Source organism: Camelus ferus, chromosome 10, assembly GCF_009834535.1.
Source record: "Camelus ferus isolate YT-003-E chromosome 10, BCGSAC_Cfer_1.0, whole genome shotgun sequence".
NCBI lineage: Eukaryota > Metazoa > Chordata > Mammalia > Artiodactyla > Camelidae > Camelus > Camelus ferus.
Genome location: NC_045705.1, coordinates 71,211,355 through 71,221,385, shown reverse-complemented (window position 1 = coordinate 71,221,385; position 10,031 = coordinate 71,211,355). Strand labels below are relative to the sequence as shown.

The window sequence follows — 10,031 nt, the reverse complement described above, 5'->3', positions numbered from 1 at the left end:
GCTCGGCCGCGAGTGACAGGCCCGGGGCGGAGGGCGGGGCCGCCGGCGGGGATGAGGTCATGCCGAGCGAAAAAAGCCCCTGACGTCACCTGCAGCCAATCAGCGCGCACGGCTCCGGGGCAGGTGACGTCAGCCGGAGCCCGGGCTTCGGGTGCAGATTAGAGGCGGCGGCCGCCAGAGCCAGGGGCGGGCGAGGTAGGGTGGGGGGAGCCGGGCTCAGCGCCGCCGCCCTGCGCCCTCGGCCCTCAGCCCTCACCGGCTCTTAAAGGGGCCGCAAGGCGTCCCAATCCCGTGCCTGGACCCCGCCTCCGGGAAGCCCTCCCAGCCCCAGCGCTCGGCCCCACACAGGGACTCTCCCCTCAGCTTCGCTGCACACACACCCGCAGAGGGTCCGCCTGACCCGGTCCCGAGCGCGAAGGTCCTCTCCCCGCCGGCCTGGCCGGAGTTGGCGTCCCCTCTTGCGCCCCACAGCCTTTGTTCGTGCGGGGCCTGCCTCCGGGAGAGCCTTCGCTAGCCGGGGGCCCGGCGCGAGCGCGCACCGCGAGCCCGGCTCTGCGCCGCGCTTTACCTGCGGCATCTAAGCTTACCCTCTCCACGACCCCTGGAGGTGGGAACCTGGGTCTGCACTTTACTTGGAAGGAAATTAAAAGCTCAGAGGAGAGATGGTTTGCCTCAGGTCACACATCTCAGGAAGTCTGGAGGAGGGAGTCCCCTGTGCAGCGGTGTCCCCCAGCCCCACCCATGACCCCCAGCCTTTGTCGCGTCCGGTGAAAAGCCGCCCCTAAGCAGCGCTCAAGGTGACCCATCCTGATCATGCGACCCCTAACCCCATAAAGGCAGTTGAGGGACCGCCCCCAGCTGACCGCTGTTGAAACACAACCATTCGGCTGCTTGGACGCTGGCTCTCCAGTGCGGGAGCAAACATAGGTAATTACACCTTGGGCAAGCGTCCGGTGGAAGCACACTGGAGCGGGTGAGCGTCCCAGAGGCCACCCCAGGATGGGACATGCAAGCCATGACTGGAAGCCAAGGCAGCGCCCTGGTGCAGAAGGGACCACCCTGGGCAGGACAAGTCTTGTCCCTCCACCAGGAGGTCAGGGTGCTGGAGTCACTAAGGGGGAGCCGGGAGAGGTGTGACAGGACACCCTGTCTGGGGTCCACCCTCACGCCAGGTGTTTACTGAGAACCTGTGCCGGGCACTGGGGACTTAACTCTGAGAAAGGAGACAAAGACCCCTGCCGAGGGAGCCAAGGAGCCCTAAGAGCCTTTGAAGGTAATTATTTTGGGGGGAGGTGTGACCAGACAGCCTAGACATTCCTAAAACCACTCCCCCCACCCTGGGCTGCCTGGTGGAGAGTGAGGGCCGTTTCTCCTCCAGCCTGGAGCCCCCAGCCATCACAGGGCTCCCAGGGCCAACCTGTGCTCTGAGGGAGGCTTTGGCCCCCAGGAAGTGCAGCCCCTTCCCATGTAGGGTGGGATCTGGGAGGCCATAGCAGTTTGAATGAAGGATCCTATTGCAGGGAGCTGTGTCCTGTACCCTCCTGGGCTAGGTGGGCACTCAGGACCCCAGAACTCAGAGTTGTAGTGGGAGAGGGCAGCAGGCAGCAGGTGGATGTTAGGCAGGGGTCTGGAGGGCCCTCTGACTTCCCATGCTTGGTTCTCCTGACCTCCTGCCCAAGAACTTTGCACGCAGTAGGTGCTTACTAAGTGCTTGGCCCACTCCCTTGCTAGCTTGAGGAGTGCCCAAGTAGTTGTATCTGGTGTGTGTGTGTGTGTGTGTCTTGCAGGGGGAAAGAGTGTGTTCCTGGCTCAGAGCCAGCATCTAGGATAACAAATATTACTGGGGTGGAGGAGGGTGGGGAGTGGGGCTGTCCCGGAAGAAAGCACTGGTAACCTAGGGGTTATTTGTGTCTGAGGCTGGGTTCCGGTCCTTCCTCTTTCCTACCCCAGGCTGGGCCTCAAAGGAGGAAAGGCCTGCTGAGGAGAGAGGGCCTGGATAGAGGTGGTCCCTGAGCTCGGGGAGATGCCCAGCCCTGATACATGGCCAGGTCAGGTCAGTGATGGAGTGTGTGTTGTGGTGGGGCTCACTCCATGTCTGAAAAGTGGGTCCTGGGAGGGTGAGGAGGATTCAGGTGGAGCCTCGCTGCGGTCCTGGTGGCGGGAGCAGATACTTGAGGCCCTTGGGGAAGCAAGGACAGACCCCCAAAGGGCCTGGGACCCATAGGAGTGGGAGGATGCAGGCACTGTCTCCTGGGCCGGGAGGATGCTTATCTCAGTTTGCCCCTCTGCCAGGCCCAGGATGAGCCCAGTAGAGAGAAGGAAGACAGACCGCCCAAGTGGGCTCTTCTGCTCAGCCCAGATGTGGTCAGTGCCTGCATGTGGCCCCCCGGGCAACTCCCAGCTCCAGGCCTGAGCAGGGACAGTAAGCTGAGGGGAGGGGTTGGTGTCCTTGTGCCTCTTCTGGGAGAGTGGGGGTGGCATGCAGCACGCCCCACCCCCCGCCCCACTGTGTCTGGGCAGCGGAATTTGGGCCATGATTATTTTATTACTCTAAGAGTCACTTCTCCTGCAAATAAGCATTTAAAGCCTGGGGTTCTGCAAGGATGGGGCGGAGGGGAGCGTGGTACTCCCTCTGGAGAGGACAGTGACTTCCAAGGCGACCAACTCTGGCCCTGGGTTCTTTGCAGCCCCAGACCCTGCCAACTCAGCACGGCGTCCCCACCTCCCAGGGGCACGGGCGGCTTAGGGAGCGGGCTGCGCGTGGAAGGGACACCACGCGGCGGTGACGGCTCCCCGGGGGCCCAGCCTCAGGCTGGGGAGGCCGTGCGGGGCGGGGCCAGCTCCAAGCCTGGTAGGTGCTCGAGGGCGCCAGGCCCGCGCGTGCGGATGCCGCCTCGGGGTCTCCGCGGTGGAGCAGGGCCCCGCGCAGGGACCGGGAGGCACCGCGGCCGCGCGTGGGGTCGGGCCCCGCCGGACCTTCCCGATCGCTGCCCGCAGCCCTCGGCAGGACCCGTGCCTACAGCGGCCAGGTCGGAGTGCGGCTGCCCGGGAGGTCCGTGCGCGCCCCCTGCCGGCCACATGCGTTCTTTTCTTTCTTTTTCCGTTGAAGTTAATTTACAACGTTGTGGTAATTTCTGATGTACTACATAGTGATTCAGTTATACGTATATACATGTTTTCACATTATTTTTCATCGTAGGATATTATAAGATATTTAATACAGTTTCGTGAGCTATATATACAGTAGGACCTTGTTTATTTTATATGTAGTAGTTTCTGCAAATTTATTTTAAATTTTTATTTATTTATTTATTTGTTTTTAGTTTTATATTTTTTAAGGGGGAGGTAACTAGGTTTATTTATTTTTAGAAGCGGTACTGGGGATTGAACCCAAGACCCTGTGTATGCTGAGCATGAACTCTACCATTTGAGCTATGCCCTCCCCCCCAGTATCTGCAAATTTCAAATTCCCAATTTATCCCTTCCCACCCCCTTCCCGGCTGGTCGCCGTATGTTTATTTTCTGTTTGTGAGCCTATCTCTGTTTTGTAAATAAGTTCATTTGTGTCATTTTTTAAAGATTCCACATATGAGTGGTATCATATGTTTTTCTTTTCTTTCTCTTTCTGGCTTACTTCACTTAGAATGATGATCTCCAGGTCCACCCATGTTGCTGCAAAGGGCATTATTTCATTCTTTTTTATGGCTGAGTACTGTTCCCACCGGGACATTTCTTAATGCTTCTTTCTGGGCAAAAGGATTAGCAGGGTTCACTTATTTTTGTTGATGCTCAATTCTGTGTTCCACATAATGGCATACAGTAAACATGTACCCATGGCGTTACGTTTTTCGCAACCTGATTCTTTTTTCAGTCAAGGCATAGTTGATAGAATGCACATTCAGCCACGTGTTCAAGCGGTGGATTTTGACAACTGTCACCGCCCATAACAAGTTCTCTAGAAAGTTCCCTCACAACCCTTGCGGGCAGATCCCCCTCACCTCTGAGCTATCACCATCAGTGCTGTTGCCTGTTCTTGAACTTCACAGATGCGGGAACGTGCTGTGTGGATTCCTTTGTGTCTGACTCCTCTCACTCCAGGAGGTACTTCTGAGGCTCATTCTCATTCCTGTTTCCCACAACCTGGTGATAAATGTCTGTGTGGGTGGTGTTTTGTGGATGTATGGTGATACGTGAACCAATTCTCCATTTTTATATATTAGATTATTTCCGTATCTAAGCTATTAAAACCAGCAGTGAGTAGCTTCCTTCTATATGCTTTTAATACCACATTTCAGATTATTTCCTTCCTGAGTATCTTATGACATTTAAAAAATGGACAAATAAACACAGAGAATGACAGAACAGACCCCTGGCTCCTTACAGCCAGACCTGTCAGCACTTTCTCATTTTGCTTCAGGTTAGAAAACAACAGTACAGATGGGGGCAGTGCTCCCGGTGCCTCCCCTGCCTCCCTGTTCGGAGGCAGCCTCTGCGGAATGTGGCGGCCGTCTTCCCGGCTGGCTGTGTGTGTGAGAGTCTGTGTATGCCACGTGGTATTGTCTCGTGCGCTTTAAAATATTCATATGAGTATCATAGGAGCGGTTCTCCTTCAATTTGCTTTTTTTTTTTTTTTTTTTCCACATCTCAGTCCGCTCATCCTTGCTGATGCAGGTGAGCCTAGTTTATGCACTGGGGCTGCTGTACAGGTTTCCATGGCATGAACAGATCTCCTCTGCTGCCGTTTAGCTTGTTTTCCTGCGCGTGGCAGTGCCGCGAGGGACGTTATAGTAGCTATCTCCTGGCGCCTTGAGACCCCGGCCAGCTGTGTCAGCGTTGCCTGCGAGCGGGTTACAGGTGCAGACTCTCAGCTCCCACCCCAAGCCTGCTGAGCTGCAATCTGTGTTTTAACAACACCAGGAGATTCTTATGCACGTTCTGTTTTTCACTTTTCTTTTTTGCATCGTTTTATTTAATTTTTATGATTATTATGTAGTAAAATTGACTTTTGTTGATTTTCTATTGTGTAAAATCTATATAACGTAAAACTTACCATCCTAGCCATTTTTAAGTGCAGCCCTAAGCACATTCACACTGTTGTGCAACCATGACACCATCCACGTCCAGAACTTTCCATCTTCCCAAGCTGACTCTCTGTCCCATTGAACACTCAGTCCCTCCCCCCTCCCCCAGGCCCTGGCCCCCCAACCTACTTTCTGTCTCAATGGAATTGACCCCTCTAGGGACCTTATATGAGTGCGATCCGACAGGATTTGTTCTTTTTTTGCCTGGCTTATTGCACTTAACGCAATGTTTTCAAGATTCATCCACGTGGTAGCACATGTCAGAATTTCATTCTTTCTTATGATTGAATAATAGCCCATTGTATGGATGGACCGCGTTGTGTATCCAATCACCAGTCAGACGCCTGGGTTATTGCTTTCAGCTACTGCGAATAATGCTGCTAGGAACACGGGTGTGCAATTATTTGAAACCGTACTTTGAGTTATTTAGGGGAGACACCCAGAAGTGGAATTGCTGGATCATATGACAGTTTTAACTTGTGTTTAACTTTTGAAGAACCACCAAACTGTCACAGCACTGCATCGTTTTGTATTCCCAACAGCAGTTCCTTAGGGTTCAAATTTCTCAATATCCTTGGCAAAATGGACTCTTTTGAATTCTAACCCATGTGTAGTTCTGTGCCTTTTAACACATGTACAGATTCGTGTATTGTCATCATACTTAGGACACAGAAAAGCGCTACCACCCCAAGACTCTCCCTGGAGCTATTCCTTCATGGTGATGCCCCTCCCGCTGGCCTGTCTCCATCACCAGGACCTTTGTCTTTTGAGAGCGTGGTGGGGATGGAGTCATGGAGGAGGCGAGCTTCCGAGTCTCACGTGCCCAGGCAGCTCCTTCGGACTGTTCCAGATAACAGCAGGTCATCCCTCTGTGCTGCTGCGAAGTACTCAATGGCGTGTTTAAACCAAAGTTTACTCTTGCTGAAGAACATTTGGGTTGTTTTCAGTTTTTTTTAAGCACTTTTTTTTTTTTTACAATTTCACATTAAAAAATTTTTTTTTTTTTTTGTTGGGGGAGGTAATTAGGTTCTTATTTATTTTTAATGGAGGTACTGGGAATTGAACCTGGGACCTTATGCAAGCTAAGCACACGCTCTACCACCTGAGCTATACACCCCCCCCCCCTTTTCAGTTTTTGGAGATGACAAATGAAGCCACTGTAAACATTCCTGTGCATCACAGCCTCCTGGGACAGAGGACCTCTGGGTGCTAACGGGAAGGTGGTGGACTGTTCCTTGTGGGGGCAGATCTAGACAACCCATGAGGGCGAGGGTTGGTTGTTCCCAGTGACGGGCTCTTCCTCGGGCTGTTTGTCTGTCCCCAGGGTGGCCAGTCCAGAGCAGCCACAGCCCTCAGGCTTGGGACAGCTCTCCCCACACTGTCCATGGGATTCTACTAGCCTCAGGGATGTCTCCTGGGTTGGCCACACTGCTGTTGCTCAGACAGAAACCCGACAGCGCCTGCAGAGTGGATTGTGGGAGATGCCTGGCGGTCCCACCGCCCGCGGGGGAGTACGACCTTTGCCAGCCCCTGGGCATCCGGACCACCACCACTGCTCAGTCCGTCGGCCCAGGTGGCTGGTTCCCTCCTCCGCTGCTCTCCAGGTCTGCATCTTGGTCCTCTCCGCAGGGTCAGTGGCCTTGGGGATGGTCCTGCTCGTGGCTGTCGGGACAGGCTGTGGGTGTGCTTTCTCTGGGGGGGGGGGGGGGCCTCGGGGCGCTCCTGGTCCTGATGCCACAGGAGAGCCAGCAACAGTCAGGTGGCACTCGAGGGCTTCTTTAAATCCTCCTTCTTGCCACTCAGCCTCCAACCAGGTACTCAACTCAGGTCCAGTAACAGGGAGCACAGTGAGGGGCCACTTAGTCCCCGCCCCGCCCCACCCACTGCTGCCCCGCCCACCTCCGCCCCGCCCACCCGCCGCCCCGCCCACCGCTCACTGCTGGCCCCCGGAAATCTCCTCACAGGAGACTGTTAACTGTATTTCCTTCTGTTCCTGGTTTCTGCGGAGTTTTTTTTTTTTTTTTTTTTTAAATCATGAATAGGTGTTGATTTTTTTAAACGTGTGTGTGTGTGTGTGTGTGTGTTTTTCCCCCCTCGGGGGTAGTTAGATTTATTTATTTCCTAAAAAATTTTAAACGGAGGTACCGGAGACGGAACGCAGGACCCGCGCCTGCCGCTGAGAGGCGCCCTCTGCCCAGCGTTGGACTTTGCAACATGCTTTCTCCGCGCCTACTGGGCTGATCCTGTGCGGCTTCTCCGTTGTTCGGTACGTGTGATGAGCTGAGTTGATCAAACTTGGGATGTCAAGTCAATCTGTCATTGCTGGTTGTGACATAATAACCCTTTCCTATAACTGAGTCTTGTTGGACGTTTGCGTATGTTCGCGAGACGTTTCGGCATGTCGTGTTCTCTTGTTTTATCCAAGTGCGCGCTGGCCTCATGAAGTAAGTTGGGAAGCCTTACCTCTTCTCTCATCTCCGAAGGAGTTTGTGAAAGATTTGTGTGTCGGTTTCTCATTGTTGCTGTTAAACGTGACCACAGGGGTGGGGAGGGTAGAGCTCAGTGGTGGAGCGCGTGCTTAGCATGCACGAGGCCCTGGGTTCAATCCCCAGGACCGCTATTAAATCAGTAAACCTAATTACCTGCTCCCCCACCCCCCCAAAAAGGCAATCTACAAATGGGAGAAATCTTCACCACTGAAGAAACAAAATCTGTGTTAGGAGTAAACAAACTAGTGCCCATGGACCAAATCTAGCCCTCTGCCCAAGTGAAAAAGAGTGACCACAAATTCAGTGGCTTAAAACAACACACATTTGTTACCTGGTAGTTCCTAAGGACACAATAGGTCTTACAGCCCGAAATCAGGCCGTGTTCACAGCCGAGCGGGGTTTCCTCTGGAGGCGCTGGGGAGGACCCGTTCCTGGCCTCGAGCAGATTGTATACGCCAGCTGCATTCTGGGGTCACGGCCCCTTCCTCCATCTCCAGACACATCACGCCACGCTCAGCGTTTCCTCAGCGTCTCGTCACGTCTCCTTCTCTGATTTGGACCCTCCTGCCTCCCACGTAATAAGGATGATTGTGACGACAGGGGGCCTGCCTTGACAGCCCAGGACAGTCTCCTCGTTTCAAGGTCCTTGACCAAGCCACGTCTTAAAGCCTCCTTTATTCACTGGTTCTAAGGGTTAGGATGTGGGCAGCTTTGGGTGTCTGCTCTTCCTTCTCCCACCATTGGCACTACCGCTCCCTGAAGTGCCTGAAAGTGTTCACTCTTGGAGACGTCGGCCCTCTGCTTTCTTTGTGGGGAAGTTTTCAGTTACAGACTCAATGTCTTTAACAGATAAAGGACTCTTCACACTTTCTGTTTCTTCTCGTGTCAGTTGCGATGAACTTGTGTTTTTCAAGGAATTCACATATTTCATCTAAAACTTGAAGTTATTCGTGTAGATTTGTCCTCACACCTAGATATGTTTTTATTGTGTGCAGAGTATGTCATAGTGTCCCCTTTGTATTTCTTTTAGTTGAGATTTATCTTTTCCTCTGTTTTCTGGATCAGCGTTGCTAGTGGTTTGTACATTTTATTAATCTTTATGAAGAGCAAACGACTTGACGATGTTAATTTTCTGTTTTACATCTGATTCCATTCGTTGATTTCTGCTCCCACTTTTATATTTCCTTTCTTCTCCTTTATTTGAATTCAGTTTGCTTTTCTTTTTCCAGCTCCTTGAGATGGAAGTTTAGACAGCTGATTTTCACCTACTCTCCTTTTCTAATACATGTGTTTTGAGCTGTAGCCTTTTCTCTAAGCACAATGTAGCCGAAGCCAGCAGACTTGATGTCATATTTACATTGTAAGGCAGTCCAAAATATATCTCAATTTCCACTGGGATTTCTTAGACCTATGGGTTATATTGAAGTCTCTGACTTAATTTTCATACATTTGGGGATTACAGTGAGCTATCTTTCTCTTACTGAGTCCGAGTTTGACTCCTCTCTGTGAAAGGACATACTCTGTATGATTTCAATATACATCAATTAGGCAAGTTGGCTCCTTATGCTGTTCAGGTCGCCTGTATCTTTGCTGACTTTTTATCTCCTTGTTATATCAGTTACTGAGAGAGAGTTATTAAAGTTCTCAATTCTGTTTGTGAATTTGTGTACCACTTCTCTTGGTTTTGGCAACATCTGCTTTATACGTTTGGAAGCTTTGTTATTTGGTGCATAGAGACTGAGGGTCATTTTCCTCTTGATTGCATGGCACTTTCAGCATCGTCCGCTGTTCTTTGTTGTCTCTGATAACAGTTTCGTCTTGAAGTCTGTATTACCTGATATTAATATAGCCACACTAGCTTTTTTAGAAAATAAAATTAGTGTTTATAGGATATATCTTTCCCATCTTTTCACTTTCTACCTTTCTGGGTCCTGATGTTTAAAGCGTATCTTTTGTAAGTAGTGTGTGGTCGAGTGTCCTTTTAATGTCCCCGCCTGACAGTTGCCTTTTATTGGACTGTTCAGAGTACTTGCGTCTCCTGTGGTTGCCAACCTTGTTGGGCTTAAATGGCTGTTTTTATTTTGTATTTCTCTCATCTCTTCTTCCTTTATTCCTCCTTTTCTGTCTTCTTTCAGATTCATCAAATATTTTCTATTCAGCTTATCTCTTCTATTGGCTTTTGAGCTATATATTCATATATCATTTCTTAATGGCTATCCTAGAGATTACATTTTACTTTCTTGAAGTCTCATGACTTCCTGAACAAGGAGAGAACCTCACCTTTTAATTCCATGTGTTTAATTCCATGTGTTTGCTTATATTTTACTTCTGTGAATGTTAACGATCTTACTGGACATTAATGTACTGTTTTAGGCAGTTAATTTTCTTTTGTTCTTACCAGCCTATTTAGCCTCTCCATCGTGCTTTACTCACTCCTGAGGTTCACTCCCGTACAGCTACT

General features: G+C 51.1%; 1 long non-coding RNA gene across 4 annotated transcripts in view; it reads left to right on the top strand.

The window, feature by feature from the left end:
* Nucleotides 1–390: 390 nt before the first annotated feature.
* LOC116666561 overlaps nucleotides 391–10,031 on the top strand; it is a 101,170-nt gene continuing 91,529 nt past the window's right edge. For 3 of the 4 annotated variants that reach the window (XR_004323502.1, XR_004323500.1, XR_004323501.1), the window contains exon 1: nucleotides 1,976–2,053. This is a non-coding gene — a long non-coding RNA (uncharacterized LOC116666561). Of the gene's footprint in view, nucleotides 1,274–1,975; nucleotides 2,054–10,031 lie in introns of those variants that run through there. The other variant, XR_004323503.1, reaches the window with a different exon arrangement.